Raw genomic sequence first — 12,048 nt, 5'->3', positions numbered from 1 at the left:
GGGCCGCCGCCGCCTGCGAGTCGCCGAAGTTTGGGCTCCCACCCTGCGCGGGCACGAGCCCATCTCTCATCTCCTTCCTCTCGGCCCCCTAGGCCGCGCGGAGCTAACTGGCAGCCCCCCTCGTACCTGGAGGGGCGCAGCCTCCACTCGTGGCTCAGTGCCACGCCGGGTCGCGGCGCGGGGCGGCGAAGACGCGCGGAGACGGGGGCGCTGACACCCACTCGCGGCTGGAGGTGGGGGAAGGGCGCCCAACGGCGCGCTTGCAGCACTGCACATGCGCGAACTCAGGGGCTGCTTGCCATTTCCAGGGTCCTCGGAGAGGTGGTCCGCCGGCCTTCGGGACTACATTTCCCATAAGCCTCCGCGGCCGCGTCGTTAGGGGCTCTCAGAAAAGTCTGCGCCTTGTTAGGAGGGTCGGATGAGCAGCCCGAGATAATCCCTTGGCCTCGGCTGTTTCTCCCAGAGCGGATCGTGAATGACAGTCCACTACTTACCCTAAATACAAAAGATTACCCAAGTAATCTCTGATGATTGCATTTAAAGAAAAAATGCGTGCAAAATGAAAGAACATAAGTATTACCCATAATCTTCCAAAGATAACTGTAACCTTAAATTCACACCTTTCTGATTTTTTTTTTTTTTTTAGTTGGAGTCTCACTCTGTCACCCAAGCTGGAGGGCAATGGCACGCTCACGGCCACCGCAGCCTCAACCTGCTGGGCTCGGACGATCCTTCCACCTCAGCCTTCCAAGTAGCTGGAGCTATAGGCACGCGCCACCATGCCTGGCTAATTTCTTTGATTTATTGTAAAAGATGCGGTCTCGCCAAGTTGCCCAGGCTGGTCTCAAACCCGTAGGCTCAGTCAGTCCTCTCACCTCAGCCTCCCAAAGTGCTGGGATTATAGACGTCAGCTCTTTCTGAATTTTTTTACAAAACTAGCAATAAGGTTACCATGTGTGGCAACTAACTTTTTTTCCTTTTTTCTCCCCCTCCACTCGGTTTATTGAGGTAGAGTTGATCGTTATAAAAATTGTATATATTTAAGGTGTACAATGTGATAACTTGATGTATACATTGTGAACTATCCAGCATAATCAAGTGAAATAACATATACATCACTCTACATAGTCACTGTTTTTTTTTTTTGTCTGTGTGATGAGAATTCTTAGGTGATCCTTCTGCCTTAGCCTTTCATATAGCTGGAACTAGAGGCGTGCACCACTATGCCCAGCTAATTTTTTTTTATTTATTGCAGAGATGAGATCTCACCCGGTTGCCCAGGTTGGTCCAGAACCCCTGGGCTTGGGCAATACTCTTGCCCACATATTTCAAGTATACAATACAATATTGTCAACTATAGTCACATTGTTGTGCATTAGATGTCCAGAACATATTCATCTAGCATAACTGAGACTTTGTACCCCTGGACCACCACCTCCCCATTTCCCCTTCACCCTCAGTTCCTTCCTCCCTTTATTCTTAGAACCTTTAAGTTCACAGCAAAATATAGGCAGAAAATACAATTAATTCCCATATAGCTCTTGCCCTCACACACATACAGCCTATCCCACATTAGAGCAGTGTATATGATACTGCTGATGAACTTACACTGACATATCATTGGGACCCAAATCCAGATGACATTAGAATTCACTCTTGATATTGCTCATTCTATGGGTTTTGACAAATGCAATTATCCACCATTACAGTTTTGTACAGAATAGATTCACTGCCCAAAAAAATCCTCTGTGTTTCAATCTGTTCGTCCCTCCCTCCCCCCAACTCCTGGAAATCTTTGATCTTTTAGCTTTCTCCAAAGTTTTGCCTTTTCTAGAATTTCATATCATTGAAATCATGCAGTATGTAGCCTTTTCAGATCGGCTTCTTTCACTTAGGAATATGCATTTAGGCTCCCCAAGTATTTTCATGGCTTGATAGTTCATTTCTTTTTAGAACTGCATAATGTTCCACTTTCTGGATGTACCACAGTTTTTATCCATTCACCTACTGAAGGACATCTTGGTTGCTTCCAAGTTTTGGCAACTGTGAATAAAGCTGCTCTAAACATGTGTAAGTTTTTGTGTGGACTTAAGTTTCTACTTCCTTTCAGCGAAAAGCATGATTACTGGGTTGTATGGTAAGAGTATGTTTGGTTTTCTAAGAAACTGCCAAACTGCCACAGTGGCTGTACCATTGTACATTCCCACCAGAACTCACGAATAAAAGTTACTGTTGTTCCAAATTCTCACCAGCCTTGGGTATTGTCAATGTTCTGAACTTTGGTCATTCTAATAGGTGTGTAGTGGTTACAACTAGCTCTTCATTAAAACAATATATAGTCGGCCGGGTTCAGTGGCTCACGCCTATAATCCCAGCACTTTGGGAGGCCGAGGTGAAAGGACTGCCTGAGCCCACGGGTTCGAGATCAGCCTGGGCAGCTTGGCGAGGCCTCATCACTACAATAAATTAAAAAATTAGCCGACTGGGGTGGCACACACCTATAGTTCCAGCTACTTGGAAGGCTGAGGCGGAAGGATCGCCTGAGCCCAGCAGGTCAAGGCTGTGGCGGCATGAGCACGCCACTGCACTCCAGCCTGGGTGACAGAGTGAGACTCCAACTTCAAAACAAACAATATATAGTCTCAAACAGATTCTATAAAAATGTGCTTACACCAGTGTTCATACCAGAATTATTCACAATATCCAAAGATGGAAACAACCCAAGTGTCCCCCAACCAATGAATGATACAATGGAATGTTATTCATCCATATAAAAGAGTAAAATTCTGACTGAGCCCGCAGGTTCGAGACCTACCTGGGCAACTTGGCGAGACCTCATCTCTACAATAAATTAAAAATTAGCCGGGCGTGGTAGTGTGTGCCTGTAGTTCCAGCTACTTGGAATGCTGAGGTGGAAGGATCGCCGGAGCCCAGCAGGTCGAGGCTGCGGTGGCTGGGAGCGGCCACTGCACTCCAGTCTGGGCGACAGTGAGACTCCAACTCAATAAATAAATAAATAAATAAACTGAATTGAGGGATGGTCTCATAAATATATACTGCTAAAAATACAAAATCTCAGCAAGATCTTTTCTTTGTTTGTTGTTTAACTGTTTTGTTTGATAGAATAAGTCCATACCTCATCAGAAACAAAAACAGAGTATATGAGAGTAATAACTATTAGATATAAAAATGTATTATAAAGCGAAAATAATTTTTAAAAAACTTTTAGGTACTGGCTCCAGAAAAGCCAAATAAAGACTTAGGAGTATATATTAATTTAGTGTTTCTGCCGGGCTCGGTGGCTCAGCCTGTAATCCCGCGCCTTTGGGAGGCTGAGGTGAGTGGATTGCCTGAGCCCGCGGGTTCAAGACCCGCCTGGGCACTGAGACCTCATCTCTACAATAAACCAAAAAATTAGCTGGGCATGGTAGTGCACGCCTGTAGTTCCAGTTACATGGAAGGCTGAGGCGGAAGGATCGCCGGAGCCCAGCAGGTCGAGGCTGCGGTGACCGGGAGCGGCCGCTGCACTCCAGTCTGGGCGACAGAGTGAGACTCCAACTCAAAAAAAAAAAAAAGCAATTATTATAATATGTGAAATAATTTTGACCTGTATGTTTGGCCAATAGTTAAATAATAATAATAGTGTTGGAGAAATTTTGAAAAAATATTCCTTAAATAAGTCTGGTGTGAAAGTAATACATAAACTCTTTCTGAAGGCCTCATATCAAAATGTTATAATTACAAATTATCATAATCTTTAATCTTGTGCAAAGATGTATATACAAGACTGTTTCTCACATTGCAATTTGTATTTGTAAAACATTGGGCATGATCTAAAAATATTTCAGTTGGTATAAGTAAAATATATTGTGGTAATATGCAGGTAGAATTTGGAAGACATTGAAAGTGATCATGTATACTAGCTCCATGGGGAGGTGTCTAATCCACTGAGAAATAAGAAAAGATGCAGATCACACAAGAATGTGGAGAGTGAGACCCTATTTTAGTAAAAAACATGCATATATATATATATACACATATTTTTTTCCTGAGTCAGAGTCTCACTCTGTCACCAAGAGTGGAGTACAGTGGCATTGCTCATGGCCACCACAGCCTCGACCTACTGGGCTTAAGCGATCCTTCTGCCTCAGCCTTCCAAGTAGCTGAAACTACAGTTGTGTACCACCACACCCAGCTCATTTTTTGATTTATTGGAGAGATGAGGTCTTGCCAAATTGCCCAGGTTGATCTCGAACCCTTGGGCTCAGGCCTCTTGCCTCCGCCTCCCAAAGTGCTGGAATTATAGGCGTGAGCCACCCTGCCCAGCCATATATTTAAAAGACCAAACACTGAAATGTACAAAGAGAATGGAGAACCCTCCCCAGCATGCATGCACGCATGTGCATACGATGGGTGCTGTGTTTCTGAAGATGTTGTAAAATTCACAACCATATAATCTTCTATTAATATCCCCTTAGGAATAAAGGAAAAGTGTAGAGAGTGTTTTTGGAAAACATATCGCATGTTTTTATTTAAACACTGCTTTAAATTATTTTGACTTTCCACTAAGATTTCGTAGTGTTTGTTCTCTTCCTAGACAACCCTACTGCACATCCTAGCGATTGTTTGCTCCTTTCAAAGTGTGTTACGATATCTCCCTTCACTTTGCGACAAGGACTGACACCATCACTATGTGCATGCTCTGATGACACTGCTATAGGATATACAGAGGTTTTCATTGTAATAGTGACAGTTTCATGTGGAACAAATGTCCCACAACATAAACAACAGTATGGTTTGTTCATATAATTTTGTTTTTATTTTTGAGTTGGAGTCTCACTTTGTCGCCCAGGCTGGAGATCAGGGGCACACTCCCGGCCACTGCAGCCTCAGCCTACTTACTGGGCTCAAGCAATCCTTCCTGGAACTACAGGCACACGCCACCATACCCAGTTAATTTTTTTTTTAATTGTAGAGATGAGGTCTTGTCAAGTTGCCCAGGCTGGTCTCAAACCGATGGGCTCAGGCAATCCTCTCACCTCAGCCTCCCAAAGTGCTGGGATTATAGGCATGAGCCACCGCACCCAGCCTGTTCATAGAATATTAACAAAAATGTTTTAATTTTTCCTTACTCGCTAAAGTGACATCACCATGAAGCACAAGCACATATCGCTATACATGATTGCATCAATGAACTTTTGTACTCTGTTCTATGAAAATCCATTGCTTTTTCTTACATTTTGAATGGATCTTTATGCCAACGTGATTTTGTAACATCATCCCTTGGTCATTTGAAAAACACTGGTTCAAGCCGGACTCGGTGGCTCAGCCTGTAATCCCGCGCCTTGGGAGGCTGAGGTGAGTGGATTGCCTGAGCCCGCGGGTTCGAGACCCGCCTGGGCAACTTGGCAAGACCGCATCTCTACAATAAATAAAAAATCAGCCGGGCGTGGTAGTGCGCGCCTGTAGTTCCAGCTACTTGGAGGGCTGAGGCGGAAGGATCACTGGAGCCCAGCAGGTCGAGGCTGCGGTGGCCGGGAGCAGCCACTGCACTCCAGTCTGGGCGACAGAGTGAGACTCCAACTCAAAACAAAAAAAAGAAAAACACTGGTTCACTGAGTCATGCAGAGCTTTGAAAGTTGGTACATCTTATTACACAGCCTTAAACAACCACATTAATATCACCACTGGTCTCATCAGAAAAGTTTCGAATATTGTAAAGCAGATACAGTCTTTTGCCAAAATTCAATTTCATGTGAAATCTCATTTTACCATTAAGCAACAAATGCAGTCATTGGTTTTCCTGGAAGTGACGTTTCACTTCACTCATTTTTCCTTCTCTCTCTCTCTCTCTCTCTCTCTTTTCTTTTAGAGATGGTGGTCTTGCTACATTGCCCAGGCTGGTCTTGAACTCCTGACCACAAGTGATCCTTCCACCTCAGCCTCCTGAAGTGTTGAGATTACAGGCATGAGCCACGATGCCTGGCCTTCATCTGTCCACTTTTGAGAAAATATCTACCACATATGCAGTCAGAATAACCACGTTTGACTGTCAGTGATTCATTTAAGTAAAAATAGCACTCCTTAAGGAAAGCAGCTAGTTCGGCTCGTGATTCAAACTGCACCAGGGCTTTTTCTGGAGACGATCATCGTGCTTCTGTGTGCAGCCCAAGTCTCTTCTGCATAGTTTCCATTTCCTCAGACAGAATGCTAAAAAGACATGCACTCAAGGGTTGAGCGTTACTACAATTAATAATCTCTACTCAAGGTCATTCCTCAAGGTCATTCTCCAGTAAAATTGACATTTCTTTTCTGTAAGATGCATGAGACTGGAGAACACAACTGTCTGTAGGGTCTGATGCTACCGCCGTGAATACTGCCACAGCACGGGCGGTTTTGCCCAAAACTGCTTTCGCCCCAGGATGCAAAAGGTAATTAACTCAATGAAAAAGTAAGTTAACACCTTAGTGTTATTTAGAGACAAATCTCTAAACTTAAAACGTTTTATTTGGGAAGCATGGGCTGCAATTTGGGGGCATGCACACAGACCCGGTGGTCTTCAGTATGTCGAAAGAACGAAGATGGTTGGGAGTGTTTTAAGAAAGGTAAATATTATGTATTTTTTTTGAAAGAAAGCTCGTTGGCACTAGAGAAGTTTCTGGGAGCTGGCAAGCTCTGATTGGTGAATACGACAGTAAGTAAAACTAATCTTAGAGTCACGGCAGGTCATTTCAGTAGCCACTAGGTCAAACCAGCCTCAGGGTTACAGCAGGCTGTTTCAGCATCTGGGTTGTGGAAAATTTCATTATTGAAGCCAGGTGCGGTGGCTCTTGCCTATAACCCCAGCACTTTGGGAGGCAGAGGCGAGAGGATTGCCTGAATCCGGGACTTTGAGACCAACCTGGGCAACTTGGCAAGACCTCATCTCTACAATAAATCAAAAAATTAGTCAGACATGGTGGCACACGCCTGTGGTTCTAGCTACTTGGAAAGCTGAATTGGAAGGTTCGCCTGATCCCAGCAGGTCGAGGCTGCAGTGGATCTGAATGTGTCACTGCACTCCAGCTGGGCAACAGAGTGAGACTCCTGCTCAAAAAAAAAAAAATTTAAATTTGAACACTTGCTATGTGCCCTGTGTGCTTTTTAAGCCTGCTGAGCTCTCGCTCTCGACTCTGATTTGGTTGGGTATGACCAGATGACCTGATTTGTATAGTCAACTCTCACACGATTTCTTGTACCTTTATCTGGCCTCTGAACCAGAGAAGGTTAATGTTTAAGAAGAATTTTTGAACCGGGCTCGGTGGCTCAGCCTGTAACCCCGTGCCTTTGGGAGGCTGAGGTGAGTGGATTGCCTGAGCCCGCGGGTTCGAGACCCGCCTGGGCAGCGAGACCTCATCTCTACAATAAATCAAAAAATCAGCCGGGCGTGGTAGCGCGTGCCTGTAATTCCGGCTACTCGGAAGGCTGAGCGGAAGGATCGCCGGAGCCCAGCAGGTCGAGGCTGCGGTGGCCGGGAGCGGCCACTGCCCTCCAGTCTGGGCGACAGAGTGAGACTCCAACTCAAAAAAAAAGAAGAATTTTTGGCCAAATTTTATCAGCCATTCCTTCTCCTTGCCAGTGGCTTTATTCGGCACTCCTGCAATGCCTGGTTAAGTTTGTCGAGGACTTGCTGGGTGGCAGCCACTGTATTAGGGCATAGCTGTGACCAAGGCATAAGTTTTCTGTCCTTGTGGAGCTTACACACTAGTTGGAGGTACAATAAGAATAATCAATAAGTAAAATACTGAGGGTGCCAAAAAATGTACATACATTTTAAGAAAGGAAAAAACTGCTGGGCATGGCGTCTCATACCTGTCATCCCAGCATTTTGGGAGGCGGAGGTGAGAGGATTCCCTGGACCCAGGGCTAGGAGTCCAGCCTGGGCAACTTGGTGAGACCTTGCCTTTACAGTAAATAAAAAAATTAGCCAGGTGTGGTGGCACATGCCTATGGTTCCAGCTACTTGGAAGGTTGAAGCAGAAGGATTACCTGAGTCCAGCAGGTTGACACTGGGGTGGCTGTGAGTGTGCCACTGCACTCCAGCCTGGGCGACAGAGTGAGACTCCAACTCAAAAAAAAAAAGTTGCCTGCATTTTTACAGGCATTTTTACACTCTTGGTGTCATGAAGTTCTATAGGTTTCGCAAGTGCATATTGTCCTGTATCCACCATTACAGCATCATACAGAAGAGCATTACCACTCTAAAAATCCCTTGTAGGTTAGGCAGTATGGCATTATGGTGGTTCATGCCTGTAATCCCAGCACTTTGGGAGGCCGAAGTGGGAGGATGCTTGAATTTGGGAGTCCAAGACCAGCCTAGGCAACATAGCGAGACCTGTCTCTCTACCAAAAAAAAAAAAAAAAAAGCTGGACATAGTGGTGCATACTTGTAGTCCTAGTGACTCAGGAGGATGAGGTGGAAGGATCGAGTCTATGGTAAGCCATGATCATGCCGCTGCACTCTAGTCTAGGTGACAGTGTGAGATCCCGACTCCAAAAAAAAAAAATCCCTTTTCCTTTATTATTCACTTTCCCTCATGTTGCCCTCCCGGCCATCACTTATCTTTGTACTGTCTCCATAGTTATATCTTTTCTAGAACGTCATATTGTTGGAATTATACAGCATGTAGTCTTTCCGGTCTGACTTTCTCACTTATGAATATGCATTTAAGGTTCTTCTGTGCCTTTTTGTGACTTGATAGCTCACTTCTTTCTATTGCTAAGTAACATTCCTTTGGAGGCATGAATTACGGTTGGTTGATCCATTTACCTTTTGAAGGATCCCTTGGCTGTTTCCAGTGTTAGGTAGTTATAAATAAAGTTATTATAAACCTTCATGTGTAGGATTTTTGTGTGGACATAAGTTTTCAATTCAACTGGATAAATACTTAGAAATGTGATTGCTGGATCATATGGCAAGACTATGTTTAGCTTTGTAAGAAACTGCCAAACTGTCTTCCAAAGTGACTGTACTGTTTGTAGTCCTCCAGCAATGAATGAGAGCTCATGTTGCTCTGTATCCTTACCAGCATTTGATATTGTCAGCTTGTTGGATTGTGGATGTGCAGTAGCATCTCACTTTAATGTGCAATCCTTGATAACATACGATGGTGGGAATATTTTCACATGCTTATTTGCCATCTGTGTATCTTTGGTGAGCCCGTTTTTATATTGGGCTGTTTGTTTTCTTCTTGTAGAATTCGAAGAACATATCTAGCACCAAGATTTTGGTTTCTAAATACCATTCTCAGCTGGGTATGGTGGCTCACGCCTATAATCCCAGCATTTTGGGAGGCCGAGGTGGGAAGATTGCTTGAGCCCAGAAGTTTGAGACCAACCTAGGCCACACAGCAAGACCTCATCTCTACAAAAAATTAGCCGAATGTGTTGGCAAATGCCTGTATTCCCAGTTACTTGGGAGACTGAGGGGGAAGGATCACCTGAGCCCAGGAGGCTGAGGATGCAGTGCGCTGTGATCGGGTCATACTGCACTCCAGCTTGAGGGACAGAGTGAGACCCTGACTCAAAAAAACAAAACAAAACAAAAAATCTAGCACCTGGATCTTGGTTTCTAAATGCCATTCTGCACTAAAAGGTGCCAGAACTCTTTGGATAAGTGGTTGATTACAGGAGTGAGGGCAAGGAAAAACAAGATGAGCCTGGAGCCTTGACTGAAAGTAATCAAAAAAAGAAGTGATAAAAAAGGTGAGGGCCTTCCTAAAGGGGGCAGAAGCCCACATGAAAGAGGCTCCCCCATGGTTAAAGCTGGAATAGGCACAATGGCTTACGCCTTTGACCCCAGCACTTTGGGAGGACGAGACAAGAGGATTGCCTGAGCCCACAGGTTCGAAACCAGCCTGGGCAACTTGGCGAGATCGTGTCTCTACAATAAATCAAAACATTAGCCGGTATGGTGGGGCACGCCTGTGTTTCCAGCTACTTGGAAGGCTGAGGCAGAAGGACCACCTGAGCCCAGCAGGTCGAGGCTGTAATGGCTGTCAGTGTGCCACGGGTGACAGAGAGACTCCAACTCAGAAAAAACAGGCAAAGAAAAAAAATTGATATCATGTACCCTGATATGATGCACTGAGAATGGCACATCACGTCAGCAGTATTCTTGCCCAAAATGCATGATCTTAATCTATGCATAAGAAAACGTCAGATACATCCAAAGTGATGGATATAGTACAAAACAACTGAACAGCACTCCTCAAAATATCAAGGTGGGGCCACTGCCTTGCTAGAGTCTGGTGTGGCCATGTGCTCTTTGAGCCATGGCTGTCGCCACGCTTCCTGGCTTTGGCCCCCTCCCACACCTTGGGGAGGTGAATCTTCTCTCTCGTCTTTCTCTCTCAAAGTGACATTTAAATAAAATTTTCTTTCTTTCTTTCTTTTTTTTTGAGTTGGTGTCTCACCCTGTCGCCCAGACTGGAGTGCAGTGGCCACTCCCGGCCACCACAGCCTCGACCTGCTGGGCTCCGGCGATCCTTCCGCCTCAGCTTTCCAAGTAGCCGGAACTACAGGCGCATGCTACCACGCCCGGCTGATTTTTTGATTTATGGTAGAGATGAGGTCTCGCTGCCCAGGCGGGTCTCGAACCTGCAGGCTCAGGCAATCCACTCACCTCAGCCTCCCAAAGGCGCAGGATTACAGGCTGAGCCACCGATCCCGGCTGGAATATATTTTTAACCTCACATTAACCAAATGCCTTGCCTGGATTTTCACAGGTCTTGACTTGAACTAACCAACTGTAAAACAGACATTTTTTCATGGTATTTCTTTTTTGAGAAACTTGTCCATGGCAGGTCTTTCTGCCATGAATCTTCCTTTTTTCCCTCTCTTCTTCTTGCTAATAAATTCTGTTTTAAAACTTGACTGGTTAAAATAAATAAATAAATAAATTAATTAAAAAAAAAAAACCAAAAACTTGACTGGTTGCTCTAAAATTCATTTTAGAGTTGATCAAAGAGCCCACAAGTTTTGCAATCTACCCAGCATCAGTAAGTGCTGAAGAAGAGGAGAAATGGTGTGAGAACCCTCACTCACTGCTAGGGGGAATGCAGATCAGTACAACTAGTTTAGAAAGCAATGTGATGCCTTGAATTTCTTTACCTTTAAAATCTGCGCGCCCTTGATCCAGCAATTTCACCCCCAGCACATTCCCTAGAGCAGAACTTCTCAAATTGTGGTGAGGGGCAGGTGTTGTTCTTTAAATTTCCAGTCTGCTGGGGGTGGTGGCTCACACCTGCAATGCCAGCACTGTCGGAGGCCGAGACGAGAGGATTGCCTGAGCCCAGGGATTCGAGACCAACCTGGGCAACTTGGTGAGACCTCATCTCTACAATAAATAAAAAAATTAGCTGGGCATGGTGGTGTGCACCTGTAGCTCCAGTTACTTGGAAGGCTGAGGCAGAAGTATCGCTTGAGCCCAGCAGGTCGAGACTACGGTAGCCATAATCATGCCACTGCACTCCAGCCTGGGCAACGGAGTGAAACTCCAACTAAAATGAAAAATTAAAGCCGGGCTTGGTGGCTCAGCCTGTAATCCCACGCCTTTGGGAGGCTGAGGTGAGTGGATTGCCTGAGCCCGCGGGTTCGAGACCCGCCTGGGCAGGCGAGAACTTGTCTCTACAATAAAATTAAAAAATTAGCCGGGCGTGGTAGCGCATTCCTGTAATTCTGGCTACTTGGAAGGCTGAGGCAGAAGGATCGCCGGAGCCCAGCAGGTCGAGGCTGCGGTGGCCGGGAGCGGCCACTGCACTCTAGTCTGGGCGACAGAGTGAGACTCCAACTCAAAGAAAAAATAAAATTAAAATTAAAAAAATTAAAAATTAAATAAATACATAAATTTCCAATCCATTAGGGGAATAAATCTTTAGAAAAAAAAGACATCTAAGCCGGGCACAGTGGCTCAGCCTATCATCCCGTGCCTTTGGGAGGCTGAGGTGGGTGGATTGCCTGAGCCCGCGGGTTCAAGACCCGCCTGGGCAAGCAAGACCTCATCTCTAC

General features: G+C 45.3%; 1 protein-coding gene across 4 annotated transcripts in view; it reads right to left on the bottom strand.

Moving 5' to 3' along the window:
• The window catches only part of ZFP1 (ZFP1 zinc finger protein), a 30,328-nt gene extending 30,000 nt beyond the window's left edge, over positions 1–328 (bottom strand). For 2 of the 4 annotated variants that reach the window (XM_021717444.1, XM_021717445.1), the window contains exon 1: positions 127–270. The gene's annotated coding sequence lies outside the window, so the exon portion shown is untranslated. Of the gene's footprint in view, positions 1–126 lie in introns of all 4 variants that reach the window. The other 2 variants (XM_008067736.2, XM_021717443.1) reach the window with 2 other exon arrangements.
• Positions 329–12,048: the final 11,720 nt, after the last annotated feature.

This window comes from Carlito syrichta, unplaced genomic scaffold (assembly GCF_000164805.1).
Source record: "Carlito syrichta isolate Samal-C Ts95f unplaced genomic scaffold, Tarsius_syrichta-2.0.1 Scaffold309739, whole genome shotgun sequence".
Lineage (NCBI taxonomy): Eukaryota > Metazoa > Chordata > Mammalia > Primates > Tarsiidae > Carlito > Carlito syrichta.
The sequence above is the reverse complement of the archived record's forward strand: the minus strand, read 5'-3'. Positions and strand labels throughout refer to the sequence as shown.